Here is a 22,211-nt window from a genome sequence, read left to right as displayed (position 1 = left end):
TCCTTGTGTATTAGTCTTACGATAACTTTAAAATCGGATGTTCGTAGAGTATTCTCTCTTCTTGTAGAGCGGGCCGAATGCCTCGGCAGTATAATAGATGCATCTATGGTTCATGTCGTTCGACCTTCGGCATAGTACACATTATTCTGAATCGGGTTGTACGATCTCGACATAAATCGTACGTGATAATGCTCGGTACCCGATTACACTTGATATTATATTTATGACTTGAGAGGTTATAATTTATTTATTGGATCGAAATTTGTTGGAGTTAGTACGTGTCAGCTGGATATTTTTAAATTGACTATAAGTTAAAGAATCATTTATTCACCGCTTGCTATTGTGTTACTATTATTATTCCCATTTTCCATGCCTATTTAGAATTTCTGTATTTTATTTGTTGGCCCATAGTAAGTGTCGATGTCGACCCGTCGTCACTACTTCTTCGAGGTTAGACTGGATACTTACTGGGTATATGTTATTTATGTACTCACGCTACACTCATGCACTAATCGTACAGGATCTGAGGTAGGTGCATCTAGCATTCATTCACGCGCGCACCCCCGTTACCCTTAGGCATAGTGGTGAGCTGCTCTCCGAATCCATTCTGCAGCACCCGCAATCTCTCTTTTGTATTTACTTTTTGTCTATCTTATTTCAGACAGTAGCATAGGTAATTTGTATATTCTACTAGTTGCTCATACACTTGTGACACCGGGTCTTGAAAATATGCTAGTAGACACTTTATGGTTTTGAGTATTTGTTTCACCGTATTTGCTCTTTCATTAGTTTATGCCTTACTTTACTATAATTTTCCACTTCTCATCTACTTAATAAATAAAAATCACCTACTTTGATATTTTTAAAAGAGTAAACACATGACTAGTTTACCATTGGCCTGCCTAGCAGCGACGTTGGGCACTATCACGGTCTATAGGAGAAATCGAGTCGTGACAAGGTATACCAATTAAAGCACTCAAATTAGATGGGTCATCTTTTCGATTTGTAAATCACTCAAGAGTAACATGTATTTTCAGGTTAATCAGCAACCATGGAAGCCAAAAGGCAAACAAAACTATGCAATGACCCTATGAAATAAGGTCAAGATGAGAAATTTTCGAAACAAATCAACACTTCCTTGATGTTCCTCAATTTTTTGTACAAAACTTAAATGTGGAAAAGAGAAGAAAACTTATCGATGTTTCTTCTGGGAGCAAGGGAGAAGAGGTCGTCGAATGAAGTAGCTCGAAAACATGGATGGACAAGGTATTCTTATATGTATTTATATTATATGTATTTGAGCCCGCATACAATGATTTTAGTTTGTACAGTGATTTTCTTTATATTTAGATGTATTTATATGTATTTTAGTTCATAAAACAATAATTTTAAATACACCAACATTTCTACCATTATTGTCATAACTCAAAGTTATTTTTTTTTTGTCATAACTAGTATTTTTGATGTATTCATGTCTAAGTTTTGTATTCACGTATTCAGTGTTTTATATGTACTATATTTTGTATGCAATGAATATAATGTATTTCATATATACATGTATTTATATGTATTTGAACTCATAAACAACCTACATTAAAAATAATTAAAGTAATGTTCCAACCTAACTGTATTCATCTGTATTTTCAAGCACGTAACTATCGTTTTTGTTGTATTTGTATGTAGAAAATAAAATTCTTTGTTAAATACCTGCCTACTTCTTCACCGCATATCAGTTTCTACATTAACACCGACATAATCTCTGACCTCAAAGAAAAACTTAATCCATAGCAGTACAACCTATTTGGTACATGTTATTACTGTTGTATTTAATATATTTCATTGGTTGTATTCAATGTATTTCTATTTGTATTCAGTATATTTTATTATATTCACTGTATTTCAAAATTAAATGTATTCATTGTTTATATTCTGTTTTATTTCAGTGTTTGTATTCAGTGTATTTCAATATTTTGTATTCATTGTATTCACTGTTAAAAAGATGATTTTCAATTTGTTTATATTTAATATACTGACAGTATGTATTTACTAATCCACGTCATATTAATGTCACATTTTACTACTTGAGAAAGAAAGGCAAGTATAACCAAAGTAACACATTCATATACACTACTGTTGATTGTTTATTCAAGACAAGGATTGCTGAAAGTTTTGACAAGTATAATGATACAAGTAATGATGCAAGTATAGCCAAGGAAGAAGATGTTTTATGCGAATACATAAGGGGCTACAGGTTTCTAGCTAGTGTACCATGGCATACAGTCGACAATGTTTTGATACCAGTCAAGCTGAAAAACAAACTTCATTGGATGTTGGCAGTTGTATCATTTAAGGACTGATGTATCAATGTATATGACTCCTACCGATCAGTAGGTCATGATGCTTATGTCAGTTCTGAGATAGATAAGCTTGCTAAGCTTATACCTCTATACCTATCGATTAGTGATGTTTACACAGACAAGCAAGGTATAGATTGGTCTCGAGAACCAGCATACAATGACAAGGCACAAACTTACACTTTTGATGTTGTGTTTGTTTCAAATGTGCTTCAACAAAGATCTGGGAGCATGTATGCATTCAATTATTTTTTTAATTCTTGTATCATTTTTAATCATATATCTATGCATTGTATTTAACTATTATTAATATACTTTTTTGCAGGAATTGTGGGTTGTATGTCGCAGCATATGCAGAGTATTTGAGCACTTGTGGATTGGTTCCACAAACAACCTTTGATCCTAATTTACTCCGGCTAAGATATGGTGCACTCTTTTGGGACTATGCTATGCGAAAGTTAGACGCCGATACGATAACCGACAATGAAGCACCGACAAAGAATGTTAGTCAAATCACAGAATCGGATACTTCTGTGAAGATAGTTATAGAATAGTTTTATGTTTTACAGATTGTATTTTCAGCTTATTACTTAATTGATCATGGTTTTACGCAACCTTTTTTTTTTTGAATACAAGAATGTGTTTTTTTTCTTAATGCAACTATTGTTATGAATACATTCATTTTTTTTATATACTTCTGTATTCAAATTCTCATGATTCAAGAATCTATTTTAACTTTATTGTTTCTTTAAAAAGTACTGAAAATAATGTAATCAAGTGTAGTTGTATTAATAAGCATAACTATCATCACATAAGTATTTGATTGTTCATGGATGAATTTTTTAAAGGTAGATAACTAAATACATCTAGAAATCAATAAGTAATAGAAAATCTTGAACAAATCCAAAAACAGTGATTGAAGGAATTAAATCAGGACGTCAACTAATTCCTACGTGGGGCATTTCTACAAGTACGTTTATTGTGTCTACCCTGCCGCTTACCGCGTTTCTTCTTTGGCTTTCTAGGAGGTCTTTTCCATTTAGGTGGTAAGACAACTTCCTCTGATATATGCGCTAGTATATTCCATTCACTTCGGTCAGGGAGAGGATACACGAGGACCTCGTATGTCATTACAACATACCTTGGTTTGTAATAGTCCGAGTAATAATCATCTGGCATTAGAAACTTGCTTTTTAAGATAGCCCAAGCATGTGGGCATGGTATATAGCTCGTCCACTTGGAACTTCCCACAACTGTAATTTTTCATTGGAGGCAAACAGTATAATGCCTTCCTTCATCATTCACCAAGTGCAAGTGTTTACTCGATGGTACAACCTACATTAAACGGAGAAACATAAGTTTTGGATATATGTGCAAAACATGCTTTTGTTCATGAATACATGGAGTACTGTAACAACCCGACCGGTCGTTTTGAGCATTTGTACTTCACTCGATAATTTACAGGCATGAGTAGCTCCGTATGATATATGTGAATCGTCGTTTTGGTTTTCAGGTTATTCGAAATTGATTCGGAAGAAGGATTCTCAACTAGAAAGCTTTGAGCTAGAAGAGTTAACCAAGTTTAACTTTTAGTAGTTGACCTCGGATTGGGGTTTTAATAGTTCTGTTAGCTCCGTTGGGTGATTTTAGACTTAGGCATCCGGATTGTGATTCGAAGGTCCGTAGTTGAATTTGGCTGGAAATGGAAAAAATTGAATTTTTGGAAAGTTTGACCGGAAGTGAACTTTTTGATATCGGATCCGGATTTTGGTTTCGGGAATTGGAATAGCTTCAATATGTTATTTGGGAAATGTGTGCAAAATTTGAGGTCAATCGTACGTGATATGATAGGTTTCAGCATCGGTTGTGAAGTTTGAAGTTTCAAAGTTCAATGATTTTGAATTGAGGTGTGATTCATCATTTCGATGTTGTTATGTGTGTTTTGAGGCCTCGAGTGGGTCCATTTTATGTTATGGGACTTGTCGGTATATTTGGACGGGGTACCGAATGGCTCGGGTGAGTCTCTGACGAGGTTCAGATCATTTTCATTTCATGTTGCATTGCTGAAGATTTCTGGTTCTGGTGTAACCGCACCTACGGAGTGTTGGGCGCAGGTGCGGAGTCGCAAAAGCGGCAGTCTCATCGCAGAAGTGTGAAGGGGAGCTGGGCATGAGGATCACAGGTGCAGGTGCTTGGATGCACCTGCATAACCGCAGATGCGGTTCAAGTGCGCAGAAGCGCGATCGCAGAAGCGGCTTAAAGACCGCAAGTGCAAGGGATTGCTGGGTCAGGATGTTTTCACAGAAGCGAAGTTTTACCGCAAAAGCGGTGGTCGCAGATGCGACGAATTGTCCGCAAATGCGGAATCGCTGGGCAGAAGCTATATTATCGAGGGTTTTGGTTCTTTCTTCATTTTCGGAGCTATGGAGCTCGGATTGAGGCGATTCTTGAAGCAATGTTCATCTTGTGGACTGGGGTAAGTGTTCTCTACTCATTTTTGATTTTATATCACGAATCTACCTTCGTTTTTGGTAATTGGATTGTGAATTTTAAAGAGAAAATTGGAGGTTTTAGCCTAAAGTTTCATAATATGAATTTTAGAGTTTTAAACATCGAACTGGAGTTGGATTTGAGTGAAACTAGTATGGTTGGACTCATAATTAAATGGATTGTCAGATTTTGTGAGATTTGTTGGGTTACAAGGTGCGGACCCGGGTGTTGTTTTGGCCAATTTTGGGTTTTTATTAAAGATTCGATCTTTATCATTTGGAATTGTTTCCTTGGGCTTTATTTGATGTATTTGAGTTGCTTTTGGCTAGTTTTAAGCCGTTCGGAGGTCTCTACACGCATGATGGCATCTTTGGGGCATCGCTTGGCTTGCTCGACATTGGTATTGGCTTGTTCAAGGTAGGTAACACTTCTAAACTTAGTGTTAAGGGTATGAAACCCCGAATTGTGTATTATGTGGTCAATGTTGAGGTGATGTACATGCTAGGTGACGGGCGTGTGGGCGTGCACCATGTGAATTGTGACTCCGTTAATCTGTGGTATTGTGTAGTTACCTGATCTTAGCTGTAACCATGAAACTTCTACGTTCTTGAGCTATTGAGTTGTGATCCATGTTAGAAACTATGTCTAGGCTACATGCTTATCCTGTTGGGACCCACTGAGGTCATTTTTGTTGTTGAGTTATCTGCTTTCATTGCATTACATACTCAGTCATACGCATTCATATGCATATCATATCTAAATCTCTGTCGCTATTTATTGATACATCATATCATCATTTTAGGGTTGGTTTCATGACATTGTGAGCCCGCGAGAGAGAGACTTGAGAGATTGATGACTGATTGAGGCCAAAAGCCTGATTATGAGTGACATTATGGGATTAGGCTGCTCGTCGCAACAGTTATACTGATTTATGATAGCGCTTGGGCTGAAGGAGCCCCTCCGGAGTCTGTACACACCCCCAGTGAGCGCAGTTGATTTATATTGAGGGATGTATCTTCCCTGTACATGGATCTTGTCCGAAGCATTTATATTGAGGGATGGATCTTCCCTAGACATGGATCTTGTCCGAAGCATTATATACCTGGAGATGGATCTTCTCCACGGGATGGATTGGTCCTGCTCAGTACTAAGTGACTGATGATCAGTTGATGTGTATATTCCAGGATGGATCTTCCCTGGGCAGGATTGGCCATATACAATATCAAGTGATTGAGCATGATGAGTGAAATGTGTGAGAAAGTGAGATTGAATACTCTGAGAGTGTGAGTACATGAGTTTATCTCTGAGATATATTACATTGACATGCACACATGACATACAGGCATAGAGATGTGTTTTCCTCATGCTGTACGGTATCAAGTCATTCATGATTTCCCATACATATTGGCATATGGGCATGGTGATGTATTTCACACTGGCTATCTGGAAAGAAATGAAACATCTTATTTATTATTGAAAGAATTTTTGGAAAGATTACTATTTTCAAACTCACTTATATTTTTGGTAATTTCGGTAAATGATTTGGATTTTCACTGATACACTGGAAAGGCATAATTATTTTTAGAAATCATGATTTAGTTGAGCATTTATTCTTTGGGTTACTTCTTTTATTACTTGCTTTATGTTGTTATGAACTGTTGTTGATTATTGGAGCTAGACCCTGACCTTGGTACAAGCTCGTCACTACTTTCAACCTAAGGTTAGATTTGTTACTTATTGAGTATATGGGGTCGGTTGTACTCATACTACACTTCTGCACCATGCGTGCAGATGTTGGCTGTTGATGTTGTTGTGTTCGTTGGGAGCTGGATCTAAAGATGTACCTGCATTCCGGTTGTAGCTGTCTCTTGTTCATGGTAGCATTAGATTTATAAAAATTTGTTCATGTATATTTCGAATAGATGATGTATTTATTTCATAGCAGTTTTGTAAATTCTATTCTTAGAAGCTCGTGATTTAACTGTCTTATGAAATATCATTGGAATTGGATAGTTGTTAATTGGCTTACCTAGCAGGTTGGGTTAGGTGCCATCACGACTAGTTGGATTTTGGGTCGTGACAAGTTGGTATCAGAGCTCTAGGTTCATAGGTTTTACAAGTCATGAACAAGTGTCTAGTAGAGTCTTACGGATCGGTATGACGACGTCCATACCTATCTTTGAGAGGCTACAGGAAATTTAGGATATACTTCCCATCTTTCTATCCTTATCGTGCGGCATTGATTCAGCTTGAAGCGTAACTCTTTAAATTCCTTCCACGCATTCGTATGCGTATGTGAGCGCTCGGTATCGGCTGTACGTCGGCGGCTTGTGATTCCATGGTTGAGGTGAGAGGTGTGATTTTGTCGTGCTGATGATGGTCCAGTCTGGATGACTTGAGGTCGGGTTTTGACGGTAGCTTGAACACGGAGATTTCAATTGTGCGAGCACGTGCTTTTGGGACTTATAAGTCTGTTGGTATCCCTATTAGTGGAATTTGTTATTGGATGACTATGTAGGGAGTATGATGAGACTGCAAGATGTGTTCAGATTGTTCGAATGTGACGAGAAGAGTTTACTTGAGATGTAGCAAGGACTATGGGGTGTCTAATTTCTGTCTTGATTTGGCGTATAGTCTCGAGTTATGGGTGTGTTGAGGGATCTCTCATGTTGTTTAGTTGTGGAGTGAAGTAGATTCTCATGTCTTGTTCATGAGTTCAGAATCCAGAAGATTAAGTGATTGCGTAGTAGTCGTGACTGTGGAAGGGTATAGAGAGATGTCAGTTCGAGGCAAAGTAGGTGGGTTATCTCCTGTGAGGTATCCTGAGGTTGTGTGATCCCTATGATGTTTGGTAGAGAGTTCTCTTTTACCAGTGAATGATATATGTTGCAATTTGAGTTTGGATCGCTTGTGGAAGTTGTCTTAACCATCACGAGGATGAACGCAAGATTTGCAAATAATTTGAGGTACTAGATGGTTTGTGTTGTATGAGCGGATGAAGGATTTAGTGGAATCTCACTGTGGTATTATGGTAGTAATGGGGTATGGTTATTGTAAGTAATCAGATGTTTTACTCCATGGATTTGAGCCAAGTGGGGGAGTCTGCTATCGACGAGTTGATTGCACGGTTATGTGTTGTATTGGTTTCGGTTCGGGGTATACTGGTGAATCAGTTATGACTTGCAGAGGTCGAGATCGAGAATGACTCGGGTAAAGGAATTTCTGGATACAGATTGTATTACACTCTATGGGTATATGTGGATCATAAAATAATTGAGTGGTTATTCGGGAAGGATGTAGTGTACATGGAATAGGAATTTGCTCGGTTGCTTAGGAGTGTGGGTTACTCCCTTGGGTGTTGGTGTGCTAATGGGGCACAGGTCGTTCGGTCCGTTTGGTCGGTTTAATTGAGATTTGAGCAGAGTGGATGACTCTCGAGAATGGTTCTAATGGATTCAAGATTTATATGTAGCGATTTGGAATTTTCAAGATTTATATATGGCTAGAAACTTAGAGTTATATTGGATGGTGTCGAGACTTGTGGCATTTTTATACCATTGTGGATTATGCATTTCAGCATCAAGAAGGTGAAGGAAACAATTTTAGGTTCACATAAGGTCTGTTTAGAGTGGGTGTCGCGGTTGTAGTTCTTTGGGGTGCTTAAGAGGGAAGTCAGCGGCTTATGGGCCTTAGGGCGTTGAGGTTTTATACTAGGGTCTCTTGTGTGGAGAATTTTGGTTAAGGATCGTTGTATTCCGGCAAGGAGAAGTATCAATTTGAAGGCAATTTGGAAGGGACTTGGAGAAATAGGACAACGTGGCAGTAGGTTGGATCAGCACAGTAATAGATATTCGATTCTTTGGGTACTTATGATGTGGCCAATCTCCACAGGTGTTTCATGGCAATGCTCTTGGGTTTTGGCGACATGCGTGGTTGGGTTGAGTTAGAGAGATTCGGTCCTGAGAGCTTGGTTATGTGAAAATGGGTTTCGAAGAGTTCTCAATGGTTTTTACCACGGTTCGAGGAGTATAGTTTCTACCGGCATGAGGAATATGTTGTGTATTCGGATTTTCTCCGGGATGAGATCAAATGAAAGGCTTCTGGCTGATCGGATATGTATTCTACTTGTGACTCAGAATGATTATGAGGTTCTCATATTTTCTCATATGATGCCATGATAAATGCGGCATGTTGTGTGGGTTTAAGGTTTACGTGTGCAAGGTCACGGTTTAGTTTTGAAGGGGAGGTCATAAAATCTTAGATGGAATGGATGGTTTTTGATGTTTAGATGAATGCTATAACTATTTTGTATTGCATGAGTAGAGTATACATGTCAGAAGGGGCAATGTGTTTTGATTTATGGATACTTCACTGGTACTGCAGCGCTCTCCTGGTTGATCGACTGTTGATATTCAAATTTTGCTATGTGGCACGGAAGAATTTTAGAAGTATTCCTCATTGGATGATCTTGTATGAGAGATGTGTTAGACATTCTGGCGGTAGAGTTGGGATCAGATATGGCGATTCGTGTGTTCTATGGATTTGGAGACTGGGAGTTCTCAAGAGCAGATTATTTCATGGTTGTGGACTGTGAAGTCATGGTCGAAGCTAGCTAGAAGATAGTATGTGTTATGACGATAGTATGTGTTATAATTCAGTCATTGTGGACTTACCGAGGGTTATTTATCTATTTGTGGGTGCCCGGAGTTGATTTGGGGGTCCATTGGTAGGCCCAATTAGGATGTGTATTCTACACCGAGCCGAATTGGTTGGCTCCATACTACTATTGCTGAGGGATGTGCCATTCAGTTGTTGTTGAGCTTATTCGTGTTCTAAAATGATCTGTGAGTTACTCTTCCATGCTACGAGGAGTTGTGATTCATTGGTTATAAGCACCCCTGGTGCGGTTCTATTTGAGCCTTATAGCGGAATTTGAGCGAGATGAGTAATTGGATATTGCATGGTTGATGGCGTATGGGTTATGTTCTTTCGGGTTTTGTGTGGCATTGTGTCATCTGCTTCTCCATGGTTATGGTAATGCACTTTGAGTACTTGATGTCGGATTGCGCGTGGTTATTGATTTTGAGCATGGTGGCTGAGGTATTTCATATGGATCAGTGTTTGGATGGGGTCACGCATTGCAGCGGAGTTATGTTGAGATATGATCCCACGTGTTAGATTCGTGTGTTTTGGTTCTACGGTGTGTGATATATTCTTAGCATTGTGTTGTAGTGGTACTTGTTGAGCTTGCGGGACAGTTTTCTCGTCTGAGTCATTTTTTCCATGATTGAGTACATTTGGAAGGTTGCTTATTGGTGCACGGATTGCACGGGTTGTGGCTTTAGATTGTATGGGTGTGTCATGTCACTAGAGTGGTCGTGTTAGATGAGATGAGGTCATTGGACCTAGAATGGATACTATCGAAATTTATTACAGCATGGTTGGAAGGATAATATCGAAAGTCGGCTTAGAAATTTGCTATAGTTCTTGTCGAAGGAGAGGGAGCCCCATGACTGGTGGATCTGATGAATAGTTACGAGTTTCTGCGTGTTTCTTTCATCATCGGTAGTGTACAAAGGTTTTAGAATGGAGTCTTGTTTGATATGAGGTTTATTACTGGCATTGGGTTATTTTGAGCAGCTATTGTGATTAAAAATCATTGCTACGAGTATCTGTGTTATGTGATATATCATGCCATTGTATATTGGGTTATGGTTGCGGCTCGGTACAGCTTGTTCATACTTGTACAGAGTGTTGATGCGGGATTCTGACCTTATAGAAAATTTCGGATGTTTGAAAAAATTGGTTCTAAGGTTTATGGGCTAGGTTGAATTAAGAAATTCCAGTTATGTGGTGTTATCAGACCTATATGGGATTGGGTGACGTGGGATCACCCCCGAGTGTGTGCAGGGTAAGGTTACACGGTGGTTTGATGGCTTCGGGAATAACTCTTGGCACGTTTGAGGATGAATGTATGTTTAAGTGGGGGAGGATGTAACGACCCGACCGGTCGTTTTGAGTATTTGCACTTTGCTCGGTAATTTATGGGAATGAGTAGCTCTGTATGATGTATGTGAATCTTCAGTTTTGGTTTTCAAGTTATTCGGAATTGATTCGGAAGAAGGATTCTCAACTAGAAAGCTTTGAGTTGGAAGAGTTAACCAAGTTTGACTTTTTAGTAGTTGATCTCAGATTGGGGTTTTGATGGTTCTGTTAGCTCCGCTGGATGATTTTGGACTTAGGAGCACGTCCGGATTATGATTCGGAGGTCCGTAGTTGAATTTGGCTTGAAATGGCAAAAATTAAATTTTTTGAAAGTTTGACCGGGAGTGGACTTTTTGATATCGGATCCGGATTTTGGTTCCGGAAATTGGAATAACTTCGTTATGTTATTTGGGACTTGTGTGCAAAATTTGAGGTCAATCGGATTTGATTTGATAGGTTTCGGCATCAGTTATGAAGTTTGAAGTTTCAAAGTTCATTGATTTTGAATTGAGGTGTGATTTGTCGTTTCGACGTTGTTATGTGTGTTTTGAGGCCTCGACTGGTCCGTGTTATGTTATGGTACTTGTCGGTATATTTGGACGGGGTCCCGAATGGCTCGGGTGAGTTTCGGACGAGGTTCAGATCGTTTTCATTTCATGTTGCATTGCTGAAGATTTCTGGTTCTGGTGTGACCGCACCTGCAGAGTGTTGGGCGCAGGTGTGGAGCCGCAAAAGCGGCAGTCTCATCGCAGAAGCGTGAAGGGGAGTTGGGCGTGAGGATCGCAGGTGCAGGTGCTTGGATGCACCTGCGCAACCGCAAATGCAGTTCAAGTGCGCATAAGTGGCTTAAAGACCCAGGTGCGAGGGATTGCTGGGTCAGGTAGTTTTCGCATAACCGAAGTTTTACCGCAAAAGCGGTGGTCGCAGATGCGACGAATTGTCCGTAAATGCGGAATCGCTGGGCAAAAGCTATATTATCGAGGGTTTTGGTTCTTTCTTCATTTTGGGAGCTATGGAGCTCGGATTGAGGCAATTCTTGAAGCAATTTTCATCTTGTGGACTGGGGTAAGTGTTCTCTACTCTTTTTTTATTTTATATCACGAAATCTACCTTCATTTTTGGTAATTGGATTGTGAATTTTAAAGAGAAAATTGGGGGGTTTGGCCTAAAGTTTCATAATATGAAGTTTTGAGTTTTGAACATCGAATTGGAGTTGGATTTGAGTGAAACTAGTATGGTTGGACTCGTAATTGAATGCGTTGTCAAATTTTATGAGTTTTGTTGGATTACTAGGCATGGGCCCGGGTGTGATTTTTGGCCAATTTTGGGTTTTGATTAAGGATTTGATCTTTATCATTTGGAATTGTTTCCTTGGGCTTCATTTGACTATTTGAGTTGCTTTTAGCTAGTTTTGAGCCGTTCAGAGGTTGCTACGCGCGTGATGGCATCTTTGGAGCATCACTTGGCTTGCTCAGCATTGGTATTGGCTTGTTAGAGGTAAGTAACACGTCTAAACTTAGTGTTGAGGTTATGAAACCCTAAATTACGTGTTATGTGGTTGATGTTGAGGTGACGTACATGCTAGGTGATGGGCGTGTGGGCGTGCACCATATGAATTGTGACTCCGTTATTCTGTGGTACTATATAGTTACCTGATCTTACCTGTAACCATGAAATTTCTACGTTCTTGAGCTATTGAGATGTGATCCATGTTAGAAACCATGTCTATGCTACATGTTTATCCTGTTGAGACCCACTGAGGTCATTTCTGCTGTTCAGTTATCTGCTTTCATTGCATTATATACTTAGTCATACGCATTCATATACATATCATATCTTAGTCTCTGTTGCTATTTATTGATACATCATATCATTATTTTCGGGCTAGTTTCATGACATTGTGAGCCCGCGAGAGAGAGACTAGAGAGATTGATGACTGAGTGAGGCCAAGGGCCTCATTATGAGTGACATTATGGGATCGGGCTGCACGCCACAACGGTTATACTGATTTATGATAGCGCTTGGGCTGAAGGAGCTCCTCCAGAGTCTATACACACCCCCAGTGAGCGCGGTTGATTTATATTGAGGGATGGATCTTGCCTGGACATGGATCTTGTCCGAAGCATTTATATTGAGGGATGGATCTTCCCTAGACATGGATCTTGTCTGAAGCATTATATACCTGGAGATGGATCTTCTCCATGGGCTGGATTGGTCCTGCTCAGTACTAAGTGACTGATGATCAGTTGATGTGTATATTCCGGGATAGATCTTCCTTGGGCCGGATTGGCCATATACAGTACTGAGTGATTGAGCATGATGTGTGGAATGTATGAGAAATGAATACTCTAAGAGTGTGAGTACATGAGTTCATCTCTGAGATACATTGCATTTACATGCACACATGACATACAGGCATAGAGATGTGTTTTCCTCATGCTGTACGGTATCACGTCATTCATGACTTCTCACACATATTGGCATATGGGCACGGTGATGCATTTCATACTGGCTATCTGGAAAGAAAATGAAATATCTTATTTATTATTGAAAGAATTTTTGGGAAAAATTACTGTTTTCAAACTTACTTATATTTTAGGTAACTTCGGTAAATGATTTGGGTTTTCACTGATACACCGGAAAGGTAGAATTATTTTCAGAAATTACAATTTAGCTGAGCATTTATTCTTTGGGTTACTTCTTTTATTACTTGCTTTATGTTTTTATGAACTGTTGTTGGTTATTGGAGCTGGATCCTGACCTTGGTACAAGCTCGTCACTACTTTCAACCTAAGGTTAGGTTTGTTACTTATAGAGTACATGGGGTCGGTTGTACTCATACTACACTTCTGCACCTTGCGTGCAGATGTTGGTTGTTGATGTTGCTGTGTTTGTTAGAAGCTGGATCTGAAGATGTACCTGCGTTCCGGTTGTAGCTGCCTCTTGTTCATGGTAGCATTAGATTTATAAAAATCTGTTCATGTATATTTCGAACAGATGATGTATTTATTTCATACCAATTTTGTAAACTCTATTTTTAAAAGCTTGTGATTTGTACTACCAGTCCTTGGGAAATGTATAAGATTCATATAATTTTTTTACTTAATTGTCATATTAAATATCATTGGAATTGGATAGTTGTTAATTGGCTTACCTAGAGGGTTGGGTTCGGTGCCATCACGACTAGTTAAATTTTGGGCCGTGACAAGTACATACAGTATGCATGAATACTGGATATAAACATTGAAATACACTAAATACAAATACTAAAATAAACAGAATATAAACAGTGAATACATTTAATTTTAAAATATAGTGAATACAGTAAAATACACTGATACAAATACAAATTCAATGAATACAACCAATGAAATATATCGAATACAACAGTAATAACATGTATTAGAAATAACTAAAATACTGTTAATACAAATATATTTGAATACACTGAATACAAAATAGTGAATACAGTGAATACAAATATTGAATATAATGAATGCAACAGTAAAAAATAAATATTGAAACACACTTAATACAACAGTTAAATATAACTGAATACATGCAATATGTTGATTACATACCTTATGCATTAATACATGCTTTCAATAAATATTCATATTAGATGTTATATTCATACATGTATAGTAAATCGAATTACTAAACAAATTTATATTACATGCTACATAATAATTTTCATTGTTCCACTTCCCAGAATGACGAATTAGCATTGTTAAGCTTACCATATAGTAAATCGAATTACTAAATATTCTATAAATACTTGTATCAATGCATGGCAGAAAAAATTCCTATCAATGGCGGTCAAATCAAAACCTCGATTTATACCAGGAAAAAAATTGACTGAATCTCTGAAACTCTGCAGATTGTGTTATGTTGAAGCTGAATTGACAATGCTATATTTTTTGTGTTTATCATCTGAAAAATCATTCTAATTAATTGGGTTGATAATGAGGCGTGTTAGAATTGATTTTGTTGAGTTATATTAGGAGTATATCACGCTAATTGATTCTCTTTCCGTTATTAGACAGCTTGACAGACCTATTTTTAAGGTGATTGTCGTTATTGTATTCATGAATACATGGCGCAAACACATCTGAATACAGTCGCGTACAGCTGGACTCCCATGTTTTTAGGCGATATTTGGTATTGAATTCATGAATAAAGTAGTGCGAATACAGCGAATACACTACCGTAATAACTGAATAGTAGCTATAGGAAGTAATTATGTATATGTTAGCTATAGGAAATTAATAGCCACTAAACAATAGTAGTTTTTTAAAATTCCTCATATCATAATCACTAATTTAATATGAGCTTTTTTCACTTTTAGCCCGCGCTAGACACTATTTACATTCTGTAGCCCAAAAATATATAAAATTTGTATAATTTTTATACCTAATATAGTCATCATTAAGTAGCCATAAACACTCGGCCCAAGCAATGCTTAAAAATCCCATACCTTTCTTGGTTAGACCATTCTACTCTTTATGGATAACCAATTCACACTCACCGGTAATTTCCAAATAACGTTAGATATTGAAGAGAAAATTTTGTTCTTTTACTATGAGTTCCTGAATCTACAAGATTGTTTTGGGGGAAATTAGATTAAGATTAGCATGAATTTCAGATGAAAATATGTAAAAAAAAAAAAAAATTAAAAAAAGTTGTAGATGCTTATAATATAAGAATGTAAAGGATATTAAATGGGTTCTTTATACAAATAACTGTTCGGATTTATTATTTACTTTATCTCGCCGGTATATAAATATTATACATATATTATATATCCGACAGCTATTTTTAGTTTTGATAGTTGGATTGGCTACAATTTAGGTTAATTCTTCGAGGTTTATTATAACAAGTATTTGAGTACAACAAGATACTTTTCCGATTTATTGCAGGTTGATTATTCGGTGTTCGGCCAAACAAGTATTTTATAGAGAACTAACAATAAATTTTATTATTAACCGGCTATTTTGATCATTTAGAACAACTCAAAAATTTAATAGATCGATTTACGAGGCCCTATCAAGTGACCTTGTAATTATAAATATGATAAAATAGATATCATCCGTCACACATGCTGCGGGAAGAGCAATTACAGTAAAAAAAGTAGTGTATGCATCCTTTTAGTACCGAGCTCATCAAAATCTACTATAATTGTACTAATAGATATAATAGATATGAATCATAATTTTAAAAATATAATGAGTTTAATGTTAAGATTTTAAAAGTTGAACATATAAAATTTAAATCCTCTTATCTACGCTCGTATCGACCAGACAAATAGTTATAAAGATGATCATGGAATAAATATCACACATCACAGATAGACATATTCAACTCTTCTTCAATCAATTCAATTACTTTCATTTCCTTTACATTCTTACTTACATTATAGTAGAAATGACACCAGATAGCCACTTTAAAAGGCTGCTATTTAGGAATTAGCCAGTACGTCCTAAATTTTAATTTTTCAATTTAAATTTTCAGGACAAAAATGTCCTGAGTTGTCCTGAAGTTAAGATTTTTAATTTAAAATTTCAAGACAAAAATAAGTAATGACTAATCTCTAAATAGCATCCATGAGAATGATTATCTGTGCACTTGCCCCTACATTATAAGCATCGACAACTTTTCTTTACATATTTTCATATGAAATTCATCCTAATCATAGTCTTAATTTCTCCAAACAACATTGTACATTCAGGCAACCATAGTAGAAGAGCAGAATTTTCTCTTTAAGACATTATTTGGAAAATAATTGGTTAGTGAAATTAAGCTGTCAAGTTATCCAACTCAGCTGGTTTACAATATTTGCTAATAATAGACGGTAAAGTGGTCAAACAAATGTTAGTTTTTGTTGTTAACCAACTTAAAAAGGTTTATGTAATAGTATATTTACTTAGAGGGTAAATTCTGCAACTCTTTTAACTAATGGGGATAATATTAAATATGGTGAGTGAATGAATATGAAAGGGAAAAAAAAACTGAAAAACATATATAAAATTGGGTGGGTGAGTGGGGACTCACGTTCCTTTTTAGCATTTACCTGAGTCCAGACGAATTGAATATGGGGCAAAGACTTTGACAAAGTATTGTCTACTTTCGGAGGTCGTTTGGCGGGGTGTATAAGAACAATGTTTTAAAAAACGGGACGTTTAACTTAATATAGGGCGAGGCGTATGCCACAAGACATGAAGCGTAAGTCCCATAAATCTTTAAATTTATTAATTTATAAATTAATAAAATAGCAAAATAATCATAAAAAATATATAAAGTACATTAAGATAAAAATCAACTATAACGTCTTGTCTTCAAACGATCAAAAAGATCATAATATTTTTAAAAATATTATAAAAGATTATACGATTTACCTCTCTAAAAGTTAATAAGCAATAAACTCCATCAATAATGTACTTTTAAATATTACTCCTTACGAATAAATATAAAATTGCTTTCAAATAGTAAAATCGGTTAATATCGTGAAATAAACTTTATCAACTTACGTATTTTCTGAGACCCATGAACATACGATAGAATAATATAACACATGGGGAATCAAGAACATAGGCACCCCTAGTACTTCTAAGAATAGAATCATTTGTGAAAGTTGCATGCTTGCTCGTTTCGTTGCATCATATGGATCATGCCAAAAGGAAAGAAGGGATAGTCTTAACATACATTTGCAATCTTCTCTCCAATCATCAACCAAGCTCAATATGATCTTCTTACGTCTACAATGAGTAACCTGACTTCGTCGTCATCATATAAGCATTGTAGCTCTCATATTTTAAAACTAATATTCTACAAGAAAACGGACAGCACCTCCCATATTTTTACTACATCCCATAAGTTACTAAAAGTTACCAAATAACCCAAACAACAACAATATAATTTACAATAAGCTCTCTGATTACTTCAACAACTATTTGAGCGGCAAGCTCGATTTACAATTAACAAAATATAATTTAATCCAATTCATTTTCCATGAATCTTCCTACAACTTATATAACATCATACTTATACTTACCATATCATTTTCATCCCAAAACATCATAAGAATAATCTTCAAAAATAGTCCACACGCCTAGCACCTTAACCTTTATCGTCAACCTCTTATTTTTCATGTTGTCTTCTTCAATCCACTGAATTAGCACATAGATAAGCTTAACAACAGTAGCAACAACATAATCAAATTATTTATAATAATTTTCAGCCACAACAAACCATATATATAGCCTCAACACAGCCCACAAAAAAAAAGATAACGATTCCTTATGCCATGTCAATTACTATCTTGAAGATTTTAACTCAAACAATACATGATTAACCTTAAGCACAACCAAGAACATGATTTACATACCTTAGGTAGTAGATACAACTTGAAATTTCAACAATAACAACATATATATATATATCCTTAAAACAACCCAACAAAAGATAACAACAACTCTTCCCCTTTCAAGTGTTATCTTATAATCTTCATCCAATAACTTAACCAACACATAGATAATATTAATCCCAAGAAATAAGGTGTTATTAATACCTTAAAGAATCTGGAAAAACTCGAACTAAAGCTTTTCTTATCTTACAACCACCCTTAATCACATCACGACACCATAGAGACTCTCTTCTTCACTTAGGCCAACTTTTGATGTTTGATTATGGTGTATTCCTTTGGAATTTGTTTGGAGCCTTTGGGGAACTGTTTGGAAGGGTTTGGAGAGTGTGATTCTGGAAGGAAGACGAAAAATAAGCAAAGCTCATCCCAAAAACGAGATAAGAATAAGTGAAGGTCGGCCCCAACCAAGTGGGTCCCATAGGGGCCTCCTGCACATTCTCGCGAAAACGCAAATAACTCTTTACACGGATGTCGTATTGATGAACGGTTTGCAGAGTTAGAAACTAGACACATGGGGCTTTAATTCCATATAAAGACATACCTGTAAATCTCAATATATTGGGAGAAAACTGCCTCGCAACCTGGCCTATAAACCTGCCAGTTTCTCCGAAGTGCGGCGACGTGACTTGGCGACCCTACTTTAAAAATTCATATTTCTCTACCCCGATATCGTATAAATATATGGTTTGGACCGTTGGAAACTAGGTTTAAATACCTTCATTTTGGTATGATATATGTCCCAAAATGACATCATAAAACTTACGAATAATTTTCTCAAAACGGCTCGTTACAAAGTAAATCTTAGCTCAATTTTTCCGTAACTTAAATCCAACTTTTCTCAAACTTTATATATCATATACAAACATCATATATAGTCATATCATGACTTTAAACTCATTTAAATCATGATTAGCAAGTCTCATATTTATCTTAACTTACTTAAAACTTCGGTAAACCTTTCTTATCCTTGTAGAAAGATTTCGTCCTTTTTGAGCTTACATAAGATAATCCTATAATGACAGTGACGTCTGAAGTACGAGTTGTAATAACATGTCCCCTTAGAAATATTTATCCCTGAATGATAACTCTTAAAGGCTTGCAAAAATAGGACGTAACATCATTAAATCACTTTATATACTTTCAAAGAGGATCTCATTTTCAAGCTTACATCAATTGACTTACGACGTACTTTCACGTATATGACTCTTATTAATAATTTAATATTGTCCTTTTCCATCTAGGCAATTGTTCTATGAATAAATCCAAAGGCCATGGCATTCCCTCCTTTGGGCCTCTTTCTCACGCCACGGCTCGTGCTCAGAATTTGTCCAATATCATAACTATTGCTACCTTCTATCATGTAGTTCGTATGACTTTGTCCTTGTATGTGCGCCTATGCGACTCTTCTCTCATTTTCCTCCAGCTTTTGGCCAATCTCTAGGCCTCACTTTGTGAACATATACAGGACTATGACAAGCTATCCCTCTGGGCATCTATAGGTATACTGAAGTTCTTCGCTTGATACTTTTTTGAATGTACCACTATTGCTATATTTTGTTTCCTAGCCTTGGTTATTTGTTCTTATGTCTTTAGTGCATATAGGTAGGTCATACCATACTATAACACTTACTTCAGTTTATTATTATCGAGATCTGCTACTCAACTCCAGATTACTCTCTCACTGCTTATTCCATATGTATAAATCTAAGTCCTTTAATTCTTCCTTATTACTGTTCATCTAAAGAATGACATTATAACCTCCTCTTATATTTTGGAATTTTTATCCATCTATTTTTTATTCACCCTAATGTTGATCTATATCTACCACTGATAACTTGAGACCTCTTACATAATACATTGTCACTAGGTCTCACGTCTCCTTGGGGAACATCTGAAGTAATTTTTTTGATCCACCTAGGGGTGATACTACACTTTATAACCGTATTTCATAGCATCCCGACGTGATTCATCTTATATGGGTATTCTAATCCCATGCAATTCATGAAATCCCTTTTCTTAAAATCATTACTCATTCAAACGCCTAAACGTCATCCTCTTATATATCACCATTACACCTTTATTCTACTACCAGGGCAGCATTTCATCTCTTCTAATTGCTCATATTCTTAGACTCATCTGAGTTCCTTTAGACTATACCGAGCTTTCTATAACTTATGGAAACTATCAGCTCTCTTGTTTTGATAGGCTTAATCTCGAGGCCTTACCTGTTCTCGTCACTTTCTCACTCACCTTTTTATAACCTTACTCTTGTCTACCTAAAACCTTGTCACTCTATCATACTCTATCTTGCGACCTACACATATCTATTTATACTACTCGCAATCTTCTTTTAAATTGCTAGCACCATAGATTTCTTTTCGTGCCTTCTCAGCTGTCTTTAAATGTAAGCAATTACTTTTTCTGGTCGTTCTGCCACTTATTACATGAATACATGGCTTATCTCATTGCCTACGAATAATGGAATTTTCTGTAACTCATATGATCTAAAATATCACCTTTTGATTTTTTTTCTTCTTCTTCTCGTTCATTAGCCATGATAGGTGCCACTTTCTTATGGAGTACATACAATGTTGTAGTGAGACTGTTGTTACAAGACCATTTCTTCTTTATGTCACTATGCTTAAGTTGAAGCCTTCTTCCTTATTTCCTCAACTAGTCTTTCTTTGTAGTACTTAAGGGAGACCCTTTGACTCCTATAAAGCTGCGAGCTTATTACATCGTATACCCGAAAGAATTTTTGATGTTCTTACTCGCCTATAATTATCCTTATTTATTTACCTCCGCGCCCATGTGCTTGTAGGGTTGCTTCTGAACTGAAATTTTTGACTGTCTTCTCAGTGGCACCGTCTATTATTTTTGTAACACTTATACGGTACCTTTAACAATCCCAACTCCTATCTGAATATTTCTCAAGGATCACGATGGCATCATATTTGCAAGATTGAATTCCCTATGTTAGGTTTCACTATGTTTATCTTGCACAATCTGCTGATTTGTCTATGACCTCTTGTCTAGCCATAACTAGGCTCTTCCTAAATCAACTATAGACTACTCGTTAGTCCATTCTCATATCTACATTCTGTGTAACCCCTCTTGGGTTATGTCCTTTGTCTTAACTTACCTCTCGTACGGGCTCCTTATGTATCAAGTGTTCATTCCTACTTATTTATCAATATTATCGGGTGCGGAACCCTTACTGCTTATCCCCGGTGTCATACTTGCATAATGATCTAGAGTCATATCATATCTGTAGGATCTGAATAAATATAATCTCATTCCTTTCACCGTTTTACCGCATTCTTCCTTTACTATTCCATAGTTACCTCTTCATCTTTGGCTTTTTTTTTTCACATCTTCACTAACATCTTACTCGCCTTGCGGTAACCCTTCTATACCAGGGATAATTGAATTTCTTATGCACAAGGGTGACACTTAGTGTAACTGGCACACTTAGTCCCTTACGCTTAACTCTGCTCATCGTGCTTGTTGTAGGGAAGCGTCTTCCTGAATGACCTTTAGAGGTTATTCTTCTATTGTCCATTCTACTATCGCCAGAACGTGATCTCTAAAATTATCATGATGCCGGCTATTGTCAAATCATTCGATCCCTAATTCATATTCATTATATCTTGTTCACCAGCCCATACTGATTTCTATTACTCTGGGGGTCTAACTTTTCATTCTAGTAATTATGTTGGAGTCACCAACTCATTTCTCGAAATAGGGATATGACTTTATGGCTTATACTCTTCTATCGTTTCAAGGCATGTCTCCTCTTGTCTTTTCCTTCACTTGACTATAGACTCTGTCATCGTGTCATATTTTGATTTACCGTTATCACCCATATATCACATCATACTCATGATGCTTCATTTACTCTCTTCTTATTCTCCGTATAATATTTTTGTCTATCACTTTATTCTGAAAACTTCAACAAA

General features: G+C 36.7%; 1 long non-coding RNA gene across 1 annotated transcript; it reads right to left on the bottom strand.

Moving 5' to 3' along the window:
* Window positions 1–17,741: 17,741 nt before the first annotated feature.
* Window positions 17,742–18,691, bottom strand: LOC138895124 (uncharacterized). The gene is made up of 2 exons (XR_011409326.1): window positions 18,397–18,691; window positions 17,742–17,995 (listed from the first exon to the last, which is right to left on the bottom strand). It is a non-coding gene; the product is annotated as an uncharacterized lncRNA (long non-coding RNA).
* Between the last annotated feature and the right edge of the window lie 3,520 nt (window positions 18,692–22,211).

The sequence above is a fragment of the Nicotiana tomentosiformis genome, chromosome 7, assembly GCF_000390325.3.
Source record: "Nicotiana tomentosiformis chromosome 7, ASM39032v3, whole genome shotgun sequence".
Lineage (NCBI taxonomy): Eukaryota > Viridiplantae > Streptophyta > Magnoliopsida > Solanales > Solanaceae > Nicotiana > Nicotiana tomentosiformis.
This window is presented reverse-complemented; position numbering and strand designations above follow the sequence as displayed.